A 12,574-nucleotide genomic window follows, 5' to 3' on the forward strand; every position below is an offset into this window, starting at 1 on the left:
CAAAAATACTCCACTTTACAGTTACGATTCACTCCACGTATTGCAAACAGTCACTTAGGAAGCTCCAACACGTGATTTTAACTTTATTACAGACAATTTAAATTCATGAGTAATAATAAAATGAACAATTCACAATACGAAAATCCACTTTTTATGTTATATTTTAGCAGCACAAAAGGTTCCAATTAGAAATCCATTCTCTAGCTATCGGAAAGATAAGATTAACAACTAGACACTGTTTACTGCTCGACTGCTGAGCTGGAACCGCTTATTAGATCACTTAATAATTTCAGTTGCCACTTTTTCTCACTCTTATAATGATCTCAACTACAATTCTATTGAAAAAGATTATGCAATTTAAATTTGAATAAAAAGGTGTACTGAACAGCCTTGTCTGTGATTAGGTGACTAGGTGACCTATTAGATGCTATTATGCACTGGCCTGCAAAGCTGATCAAAAGTCCAGCATAAAGAGCATAAAGATCAAGATACTGTTATACAGGACAGTTATCGTGCCAGTTATCGCTCCTATATGGCGGTGAGACTTGGGCTGGAAACTACATTGAATCAAGAGAAAATGTTGGGTGTCTTAGAAAGGAAGGTCCTGCGGAGGATCTTTGAAGGTGTTGGGGAAGCAACAATTTGGCGCAGGCGGCACAATCAAGAGTTGTACCAGTTATATAATACAGGCTGATAGACGGTGATGTCCACGTTATAATGGCAGTGTTTGATTAGCAATAGTATTGCTATCCTTGTCTGACATTCAACACAGCCGATAACGATATCTCTTTCTCGCTTTGCTCTGTTGCCAAATCGTCTTTTAACAATGTAGAATTAATAACTAGTAGTTCTGCGAACAGTAGACCTTGCTCATGAATAGCCAACAACTTTCAAACTAATGAGAAGGGCCATTAAGAAAGTACAGTATATTGTGAAGATTAATCCATGTCATCTATTATTTTCTCCATTGAAAGTGCTAAAGACATTGTTTCCAGGGACACCGGACTTATAAATGTCTCTCAAGGAGATACCTTCATATCGTCCCCATATTTACAATATTACAAATGTTCTAACAATTAATTAAAAGAAATAGGTCAACTGACAGAAAAATGGAATATTCAGTAGGCAATTTAGACGATGAATCGTCTCACAGACGATAAAGAGACGGAAAATGATTCTAAATAAGATGGGTTTGTTGGTGACAATGACAGGAGGTTGCTAATAATGTTTATCATGAAAAGTGGATTCAATGTTATGGCGGCTTGTTATGCCTATACAGAATGTTTAGGCTCACAAGTCGGTTTCCGATCTCATACTAAAACGAAAACAAGAGCTAACTAAGCTGTGATGTCTCCGGCCGGTTCGGTAGGTCTAGAAACTATTCATCTATGAAACAGGGAAATATCGTGTTGAAAAAGGAAGAAGAAATGGTGCAATCAAGTGAGAAGTTTTCTTCAATTAATAAATACAGTATGATTTGGAGCGGCTCAGACGTTTCAAGGTTCACCGCTGACAACTCTTGTCCACTATCAATAGCATTCAAACGATACCATTCATTCAATACAGCACATTTTAGAGCGGCACAATTTATATTAAAACCAGAGGTCTTATCAATAATCGTTACACATACGTTTCTGCGCCTTGTTTCAAAGAACTTGTATACCAAATTTCATCCAAATCGGATAATAACTGTGACTGTAACTGCGGTACAAACAAACAAACAGACAAAAGCCGATCGAGTCGAAACTAAGACCTCAGCTTCGCTTCGGTCAATTAATTAACAAAATATTTCATCTTAATTGTGAAAATTCATTATGGAATTATTGAAAAATATAATATATTGCTTAATAAAATTTAATTGATTTATAATTTAAACGAGAATGAACAGTTAATAGTACATCAATAAACCTGTATCAGCTTGATACCTCCCTCGCGTTCGCTACCTTTCAGCCTGCCGCTCTGCTCTGCTCCCCACGCCACGCATCAACCAAATGAGTGGTTGACCCACCCGCCACCAGGGTGCGCCTCAGTCGCCGCCACCCGTTCCTGCGTTTCTATTGGCCGAGCACCGCCGGCCAATAGCAGCGCAGGTGAACTCGGGGACTGTGAATAAAAGGGGGCTACTCAGCTACCCTCGATAGCACTTGCTCACTAGCAGCCTTCCACTGAAGAGCCAGAAGAGACCACCAGCCGAGACCACTACCAGAGACCACTACCAGCCGAGACCACTACCGAGACCAGGAGCAGAGCAGCGAGCAGGCCAATGAGGGAACCACGGCGAGACTAACCGCAACCTGAGGTGTCTTCCTTGTCTACTACCCAGCCGATGCCTAGGAGGAACCGAGCCGGCCGCCGAAGCCAGAAGAGGAGGGCCCTACGTCGGCTTCGCCAGGTGGAGGAGAGGCTGAGGCTGTACACCGCCGCGCCAGCTGCGCCCCAAGACTTAGCGCCCCAGCCTAACAACTGGCGCGCGGTTCTGGATGCGCGGGTTGGGTGCCGAACCGACATCGGAGTGTGTGCAGCGGAAGCCTACGACCCTGCCTGCCCGGGGTTTGACCGAAGGCCCCTTCTAAACGAGGAAGTGGTCGAGGAGGTCCTCCCGGCGGAGATTCGGCACGACCTCTGGCTAGTAGATCACCGGTCAGCCCTCTCCGTAGCCCGGGTAAACCAGAGTGGAGACTGCGAACCATTGACTTGAGCCCCTGCCGGCCTGCTCTCGCACCAGACGGACCTGCCCGGGACCCTCGCGCGGCGTGGTATCGCGCCAGTCGACGACTACTAAACATCTAGACTGCCTTGGTCCCTTTTAGGGCTACCAGCAACAATCTTGGTCCCTTTTCAGGGCCACCAGCAACAAACTTGGCCTTTTTCAGGGCCACCAAAAGCCATTTTTTCAGACAGTGGTAACAAACCCCTCGCTCGACCCGACTGACTAGCCCAATTGATGAACGAGCCACACCTTCCGCCATATCAAGCTTCCATCTATAGAAGTAATTGACAAGACTGAGGATCGGCAACGTTGTTCTCCTATATTTCTCCACCACTGCCATTATATAGTAATATAGTAACGTGAGCCTCACTATATACACAGTGCACAGACTAAGATGGGCAGGACACCTGATTCGAGCAGCCCCACCCAAGATGGCGATGAATGGGAAAATATAAGGAAGGAGACGAGGGGGGATGGATGTGGTTGACCAGGATGCGGCCAAGGTTGGAGTGCAGGGATGCGGTGAACAGAGATGCTTGGAGGAGAAGATTGAGCGAGGCTGTGACATGTACTGGGTTGTAACGCCAAACCAGAACAAGTTTCAATTCATTGATAGTTAAGTAGTGTGTACCTTCTATTCTGATACGATTGTCCTTCTCCTGGCGGTCCTTGTTCTTTTCGAAATAGACCTTGGGGCTGTCCTCCTTTGTCTTGAGAATGTCGGCGCCCTTTTTGCCGATCAGATGTCGGTGGATCTAGGAGGGCACGTCTAGGTACTGCTCCACTACGCTGTTCGCCTTCTCCTATATCATCGTCAGTGCTGCAATGACAACGTAGATGTATAGAGTGCCTCCTCACAGATCACAATAGAATATAAATATATGTTTACATTATTTTGTGTATTGCAGAACTGCACAACCAGGAGGCAGAGTGCCGACTGTTATGATATTTAATCAGATGACCACCGCTTAAAATGCTCCAGCATACACAAGACAGGACCATTTCATTTTCAATTGGCAAAGCTGTTAAAACAGAAAATTATTATTCAAATATTGGAATAGAATCACCTGACACGAACAAACTACAATTCATTTTGTATTATTTGATCACAGAGTTATCTCAAGTCTCACTGTTTAGCGACGTTTACACGTTGGAAAACGTAGCTTTGGCGAAGCATATCATCATAGAGAAAATATAGCACATGAAGATATCCCAAGTCAACTCAAGCCGAAAGTCCTAGGAGTTGTTTTTTACTTTCCTTGCCCTATTACCATAGGTAAGGAAAGTATTGCTTTCCGAAAAAAATTAAGGTCCCCCAATTTTCAAATTCCTATAGGTACGTTTCAAGGTCCCCTGAGTTCAAAGAAGTGGCTTTTGGGTATTGGTCTGTATGTGTGTGTGTGTGTGTGTGTGTGTGTGTGTGTGTGTGTGTGTGTGTGGTGTGTGTGTGTGTGTGTGTGTATAAGTGTATGTGCGTCTGTGTACACGATATATCATCACCCAATTAACGGAATGACTTGAAATTTGGAACTTAAGGTCCTTACAATATAAGCATCCGACATGGACAATTTCGATCTAATGTAATTCAAGATGTCGGTTAAAATGGCGAAAATGTTGTCAAAAACAGGGGTTTTTGCGATTTTCTCGAAAACGGCTCCAACGATTTTGATCAAATTTTTACCTAAAATAGTCATTGATAAGCTCTATCAATTGTCACAAGACCCATATCTGTAAAAATTCCAGGAGCTCCGTCCCATCTATGCAAAGTTTGATTTTAGATTCACAATTATCAGGCTTCAGATACAATTTAAACAAAAAAATTCAAGTGGAAAAGATTGAGCATGAAACTCTCTAAAACTGATGTTCAGTAACAGTTTCATCTAAAATTTAAAATAAGCTCGAAATTCGAGAAAAGGTTATTATTTATTTCAATTGTAAACTGTTGGCAACTTTTGATTCTATTAAATCATTCACTATGAAGAGATAGCAGACTTCGTGTGTCTCCAGCGTTATTGTCCTGTCACCAGCTGGCTTGGATCTTTGAATAGTAGACTTGAGATGCGTGTGAACACCAGCGTCAGGTGATCAATTTTCACAACGGCAAGGAAAGTTGTGTGAGTGCGCCACACCAGATTTTTGGTGAAGCTATGTGACACTTGAAGTCTCTCATACTGTGCCATTCTTACACTCTAACCCTGCCAAAACACTAATAAATAATAGACAGTAGTCGACAGTGAACAGCTTGAGATGACAAGAAATTGAATTGATTTGAAATGTAAACGAACTATATCATGGGATATCTTCTCAAGCTATCTTTTATCTATGGTATTATAGATGTGATGTCGTAGGGCGGGCGGTGTGAAATGGCGTTTAGGAATCAGCTGAAAATCAACCAATCGCAGAGCTTGCTGCGCTTCATTTGGCTTGGCCCTAGTAGTGATGTAGACTGAGTAACTTTGCAACATGCAGCAAGTTATTCATGATAGCAGGAGGAAAGTTGATATATTCAGCCTTCCTTAGAATAAGAAAATGTTTATTGTTGATTGAACAAATCAATTGCAATAGGCGACAGAAGAGTCATGCCCCCCTGCTTCTCAAATTGTATAAGGGCGAGACCATATCAGGCATTTTTGGAGTCGGCAGGTCAGGACGCTCTCCGACTAGCTGATTGGATTCACGCCTAATATGGAATCGCTCTGTCTTTTTTTGCTACATCATAGTTTTGAAGCTTGGCAAGAAGCAATCTATAGGCATATCATGATAGATATCTCATGGTTGTTTATGTTCTAAACTAAAACTCATTACTGTCGACTACTTACTATCATTATTGTTTTGTTGGGGTAAGAGTGTAAGAACGACACAGTATGAGCAACTACTAGCTTCACATAGATTAACTAATAACAACTTCTAGGACTATTGGCTGGAGTTAACAGTGAAGTGGAACATCTTCTAATGATATGTTTTTACTTTCCTTGCCCTATTACCATATGTAAGGAAAATATTGCTTTCCAAAAAATCCAAAAAATTTAAGGTACCCTAACTTCATGTTTTCTATACGTTTCAAGGTCCCCTGAGTCCAAAAACATGATTTTTGGGTGTTGGTCTGTGTGTGTGTGTGTGTGTGTGTGTGTGTGTGTGTGAACACGATAACTCCATTCCTAATTAACCGATTGACTTGAAATTTTAAACTTAAGGTCCTTATACCATGAGGATCCGACAATAAGAAATTCAAAAAAATTCAATTCAAAATGGCGGAAAAAATGACTAAAAAACCATGTTTTTCACGGTTTTCTCGAAAACGGCACTAACGATTTTCTTCAAATTTATACCCTAGATAGCTATTTATAAGCCCTATCAACTGACATGAGTCTCATTCCTGGGAAAATTGCAGGAGCTCCGTAATATTCTTGAGAAAAATGGCGGATAATTACTAAAAAAACATGTTTTTCACGGTTTTCTCAAAACGGCTCTAACGGTTTTCTTCAAATTTATACCATGGATAGCTATTTATAAGCCCTATCAACTGGCATTAGTCTCATTTCTGGGAAAATTGCAGGAGCTCCGTAATATTCTTGAGAAAAGTGGCGGATGATTACTAAAAAAACATGTTTTACACGATTTTCTCAAGATTCAAGATATTTCTCAAGTTTCAAATTCATACCCTGTATAGTTATTTATCAGCTCTATTAACTGGCATGAGTCTCCTCCCTGAGAAACTAACAGGGGGTCCACCCCATCCTTGAGAAATTTACTTTGTAACCTCCTTCTGGTGCATGAGGTAGGTGGGTAGAGTAGTTTATTCAAACGAACACACGTCGATATTTTATTTGTAGAACAGCTGTTTTGACAACTTTTAAAAAAACCTCAAATTTCATAATTCAAACAAAGGAAAATGTACTCTAAAACAATAACAATAGTATAATCGTAGTTTTAATAAAATTATTTAGCCGCCAATCGGCATAATGTTATTCCCCTAGATTATCCTCGTTTAAGAATGAGGCTTATAGATCAATGAGCAAGGAAAGTTGTGTGAGTGTACCACACCAGATTTTTTCTCTATAGTATTGGAACGTTTTGATTGAAGATGGCAAAGGCCTACCATTTCGTTGTAGACAGCCATGATGTGGTCCTTGGCAGCTTGCACTCCCTCCTTGTCACCAGCTATAGCTATCTGGTCCTTGCCAGTGGAGGGGGGAGCCAGCGATATCTCGGTCTTGGCACAGAATACATAACAATGAGTGTTCTTTACTCCGTGGTCTTGGTCTCGGCCATCAGCTCGTTCAGCCGGCTGTTCTGGTCGCAGAAGAATCTATATAATAAGAGAGAGTACAGTAGGGTTGTGTTTGTTCGCATCAAAACATGCCAACTTGTGGATTGCATACCGGAAAAACGGGAATGATTTAGATCTTCAAATTTTGCACATAGATTCTAAAAATATCAATCTCGTGCACCTCGAAGACCGAATTTCAATTTTGCTTCTAGATTTTTCAGAATTAATGTTGAAATTTAATACATGGGACATGAATTCATAACTATGTTAATATAGAACTATAATCTAGAGCAAGGTACCTAGAATACGTATTCTATAGTAAGGTCCACGTTATAATGGCAGTGGATAAAGATAGAAAAACAGCGTTGCCGATTCTCTGCCTTAATTCATTATATTTCTACACTGACAAAAACAGATTTGGCATCGTTGCGGAGCTAGAAAAGGATAGTACTACCTGCTTTGTCGAATGATAGACAAGGATAGCAACATCAAAGTTTATCAAATACTGTCATTATAACTTGGACCTCACTATAGGTACATTGATCTAGAGACTACCTCTTCGAAACAGATGATTAAAATTGGTAACTAAATTAATAGCCAGTCCAATTTTGTCAGGTTGACATCAAGTTGAGGAAGGTTTCTGAACAAGATTTGAGTTATATCAATTTATTATGTTAAGCTTAGTATCAAGTTATGATATGTTAGTATCAAGAATTTATCTATACTATAAAAAGGGAAGAACTGGCTTATACACGTACGGGATATGAAAATTATGTTTGACGCATCATCACGTCTAAACTACTGGACTGAATTCAACTTTTAATTTTGCATACAGTTTCTTGATTAACTGAGGATGGTAGTATGCCAACTTCAAACTCTACAATATTCCACTCAGTCAAGTTTTCAGTTTGTCAAGTTTCAAAATGGACCCTTGCGGAGCACGGGTTACCTGCTAGTGGCCAATAAGTGCGATGCACTATGATGCGCTCCATTGCTTTGCCGCACACTCAAATACAACACATCAATTGCATTCTATAATTGCCTTATAACTAAGTAACCAAAGAGAAAAAATCTGGTGTGGTACACTCACACAACTTTCCTTGCTCATTGAACTATAAGCCTCATTATCAAACGAGAACAATTTAGGGGAATAACATAATGACGATTGACGGCAACATATTTGCAACTACGATCAGACTACTGTATATGTGTATATACAATAATTGTTTTCAGAGTACTTTTTCCTTTATGTAAATTGTGAAATTCGATGATTTTTTTTTGAAATTCGTCAAAACAGATGAAATATCTTGTCTATGACTGTGTTCTTTTTATAAACTGCTCTATCTACCCACGGTATATGGAAGAAGAAAAAGTAGAAACCGTGTACCAACCTACCTCATGCACGAGAAGGAGGTTACAAAGTCCATTTCTCAAGGATTGGGTGGACCCCTCATTAGTACCCCAGGAAAAAGACTCATGTCAGTTGATAGAGCTAATAAATAACTATACAGGGTATGGATTTCAAAAAATTCGTTGGAGCCGTTTTCGAGAAAAACGTGAAAAACTTGGTTTTTTAGTAATTATCCGCCATTTTTCTCAAGATTATTACGGAGCTCCTGCAATTTTCTCATAAATAAGAAATAAGAAATGTCAGTTGATAGGGCTTATAAATAGCTATCCATGGTATAAATTTGAAGAAAATCGTTGGAGCCGTTTTCGAGAAAACCGTGAAAAACATGGCTTTTTAGTCATTATCCGCCATTTTTCTCAAGATTATTACGGAGCTCCTGAAATTTTCCCAGAAATGAGACTCATGCCAGTTGATAGGGCTTATGAATAGCTATCCATGGTATAAATTTGGAGAAAATCGTTGGAGCCGTTTTCGAGAAAAACGTGAAAAACATGGCTTTTTAGTCATTATCCGCCATTTTTCTCAAGATTATTACGGAGCTCCTGAAATTTTCCCTGGAATGAGACTTATGCCAGTTGATAGGGCTTATAAATAGCTATCCATGGTATAAATTTGAAGAAAATCGTTAGAGCCATTTTCGAGAAAAACGTGAAAAACTTGGTTTTTTAGTAATTATCCGCCATTTTTTCCGCCATCTTGAATTGAATTTTATTGAATTTCTTCTTGTCGGGTCCTCAGGGTATAAGGACCTTAAGTTTAAAATTTCAAGTCAATCGGTTAATTAGGAATGGAGTTATCGTGTTCACAGACATACACACACACACACACATACACACACACACACACATACACACACACAGACCAATACCCAAAAATCATGTTTTTGGACTCAGGGGACCTTGAAACGTATAGAAAACTTGAAATTGGGGTACCTTAATTTTTTTGGAAAGCAATACTTTCCTTACCTATGGTAGTAGGGCAAGGAAAGTAAAAATAGCATAATGAGATATGCCATGGTATGAGGAGTTTATGCTCCAAATTTCACTGTTAACTCAAGCCGATTACTGTCTGTTATTACAGTTTTGGTCGGGTGAGACTGTAAGAATGACACAGACTAAAAGCGTCAAATAGCTTCACGAAAAAGAAATGCTTGGACTATCAGCCTGAGTTTACAATGAAATTTGGAGCATAAACGACTTATGGGTTATCTTTGTACGGTATGTTATTTTTTCACACAAAAAGAATGTATCACACGGACGTGATATGGATTTTTGCCCCTTTACGAAACAAAATCACAGTCTTATAGGGTCCACCTAACTTCTTCTGATACAGGAATATTTTATATAATATTAACTGTTCATTCTTGTTTAATATAATCAATTATATTTCGTCATGAGAATATATTCTTCCATCATTAAATGATACATTTTGATAATTGAGACCTCAATATTTTTCTCCATTAGCTAATTTAAATTAGAAAAAAAAATGTTCGGAAAACAATCTGGAATAATTCATTTTTACGGAACTATCTCAAGTTCAATTTTTACTTTGCATTAAAATTCCCAATAATATTTTTTTCTCATAGAAATGAATCCATGATCTACAGTTTACTATAATATAAAAGTGTGTTATTATCTCTGCTCTTCCATTCTGATTTATTACTTATCTTAATTATTGAGTTTATTCAGGCTTATGAATATTTTAAATTTTTATAAGGTTTAAGCTTCATTACAAAGAAATTTGGAGTAGGCTATCAACAAAATTTACATTATTATTAAAAATTCGAACACTTGAAAAGTTTGAAATGCATCCATGATCTACAGTTTACTATATAAAAGTGTGTTACTATCTTTGCTCTTCCATTCAAATTTATTATTATTAATTCCATTCCATTATGATCAACTGTTGGAGCCTTCTGAGTCAAACTTGGGGCATCGGCGGTAAATTTGAAGACGATGACCGGAACTTCAACTAATCCTGATTCATTATCTTCTCTCTTCCATTCGAATTTATTACCTATCTTAATTATTGAGTTTATTTAGGCTTATGAATATTTAACATTTTTAAGCTTCATTACAAAGAAATTTGGAACTGAACAAAATTTTCAATATTATTTGAAATTCGAACACTTGAAAATTTTGTCAATTGTTCAAACATGGAAGTGTTTAAATTTCAAATTGTTCGAAATATGGAACACTGTCTGCGAGTACCCTTTCTGAAGTCAACTTAAATTGAAATAAAATATATAGCTCTGATTGGATTAATGTCAACCAAAATTATTATATTAATTTGATTCGTTATTATTTCAAATCATTTTTCGGTTGGAAAATATCGAATTTCAATATTGATATTTATTACAATGCTACACCTGTTTTAAATTGGTGAACCTGTAAATACAGCTGAAACTGATGTTTTCGTCATTGCGTTCTTATCGTTCGTGGCTGATAGTTGATTTTTTGATTCTCTGAAGTTGCTCTCGTTTTTCATTTATAGTTTAGTTCCTATATCCTCTTAGTTTATTGTAGTTTAGTTATTAGGTGTAGCATTTTATAGTATTTAGTTAGTGTACATATTTAGTTAGTGTATATATATATATATACAGAGTGCCGCCCTTCATCGGAAGCTATTCATTTCTCTTCTACTATTTTCTTCTACCAGCTCCAAGTTACAAGGTACCTAGCTTCAACCCATACTCTATAATCCAACAATAATTATTAAAAAAGAGTTGAATTGTTCATTTTTTGATACACCACTAATATTACTAATACTTTGAAACCATGTTTTATAATAATAGCTCTTAATTTATCAAAACTTTATAACTTAATTCAGTTTAAGATTTGGGATTAAATCTAAATAAATTATTCATATTTTGATTCCAATCATTTAGAAGTAATCTTTCAATCTTTTGTTATTTGTTTGCTTCAAATGTCACAGATACTGACAATAATTTGACTTATATCATTGAATTTAAATTTAAAATACTCTTATCGGTAGACTACTTGAAATCAATTATTTGAGTTTTTTCTTAACACTTCCTCAAAGCATATAATGGATACCTAATTTTAACCACACAATATAAATATTTTAACTATCTACTTTACACAATAGAAATTACTCAAGAAATAGGCGTTATTTATGTTGATATTGTAAAAAGCAGAGTAAATATCTTACCTCTCATGGAAAGAATAGTTGATTCTTAGAAACCGGTAGTTTTGAATCCAACAATACAAAATCACACTACAATAGTTTACGACATGAGTTAGTAGCTTGCAATTAATATATAATTAAATAGACTTCGCCACATCATAGAATGTGAGTGTTTTTCACTTCAAAGTTTTATGAAATACGATAGTAATATTTATGCATAAACTCTTTCTTTACAAATTCAAAACTGAAAATGAGAGGTTAGGCTACCTTGAACTTGAAACGTGTTCCCTGATAACTTGATATTGAATCAAAATGGCATTGGATGGTAAAATCACTCTTTGTCTCAATCAGCATCGTATTGCACATGCGCTATAGTGAGGTCCACGTTAAAATGACAGAATTTGATCAACTTTGGTTTTGCTATCCTTGTCTATCATTCAACAAAGCCGGTGGTTCTATCCTTTTCTAGGTCCACAACGATGCGAATTATTTTTTTGACGGTGTAAAAATATAATTACTTAATGCAGAAAATCGGCATCGCTATTCTTTTATCTTTATCCACTACCATTATAACGTGGACCTCACTATAGTAACCGTTTTTCCCCGTTCCATTCTATCATATCTTTGAAAGAAACGTTCTTTGTGATGATGGTTACCAAGCACTGTGACTGGACTGGAGCCAATCGTCATTCTATTTTTATGACAATATCCAATGATGATTTATTATTAAATTCAATATAACTAACTGAACATAGTAGAAGTATTTTACATTATTTTAACTGAAATAGGGGATATTTTCATATTAGAAATATAATTTTGAAGAATATTACCAAGAATAGGTTAGGTTTTTGCTTATGGTAATTGCAATATGCTAGAAAGGACTAGGGTCCAGGTAGAATTATGTTTTTTGATATTTCAAAGGTGGAAAGATAGGTTAGGATTTTGCTTTGGAATTGCAATAATGCTGGAAGGGATTAGAGGGTTTTCAAATAGTTCTGTTTATTGATGTTTTGAATGTAAAAGGGGAGGTTGAGGG

The 12,574-nt window shown here is 37.4% G+C and overlaps 1 long non-coding RNA gene across 3 annotated transcripts; it reads right to left on the reverse strand.

Annotated features, from left to right (window-relative positions):
- Nucleotides 1-3,339: 3,339 nt before the first annotated feature.
- LOC120355547 lies at nucleotides 3,340-11,822 on the reverse strand. 3 transcript variants are annotated; one of them, XR_005573566.1, is made up of 3 exons: nucleotides 11,806-11,822; nucleotides 6,810-7,019; nucleotides 3,340-3,530 (listed from the first exon to the last, which is right to left on the reverse strand). It is a non-coding gene; the product is annotated as an uncharacterized LOC120355547 (long non-coding RNA). The 3 variants fall into 3 exon arrangements; XR_005573565.1 differs by lacking the exon at nucleotides 11,806-11,822 and adding an exon at nucleotides 11,563-11,790; XR_005573567.1 differs by lacking the exon at nucleotides 11,806-11,822 and adding an exon at nucleotides 7,930-8,017.
- Nucleotides 11,823-12,574: the final 752 nt, after the last annotated feature.

Source organism: Nilaparvata lugens, unplaced genomic scaffold, assembly GCF_014356525.2.
Source record: "Nilaparvata lugens isolate BPH unplaced genomic scaffold, ASM1435652v1 scaffold2778, whole genome shotgun sequence".
NCBI classification, from domain to species: Eukaryota; Metazoa; Arthropoda; class Insecta; order Hemiptera; family Delphacidae; genus Nilaparvata; species Nilaparvata lugens.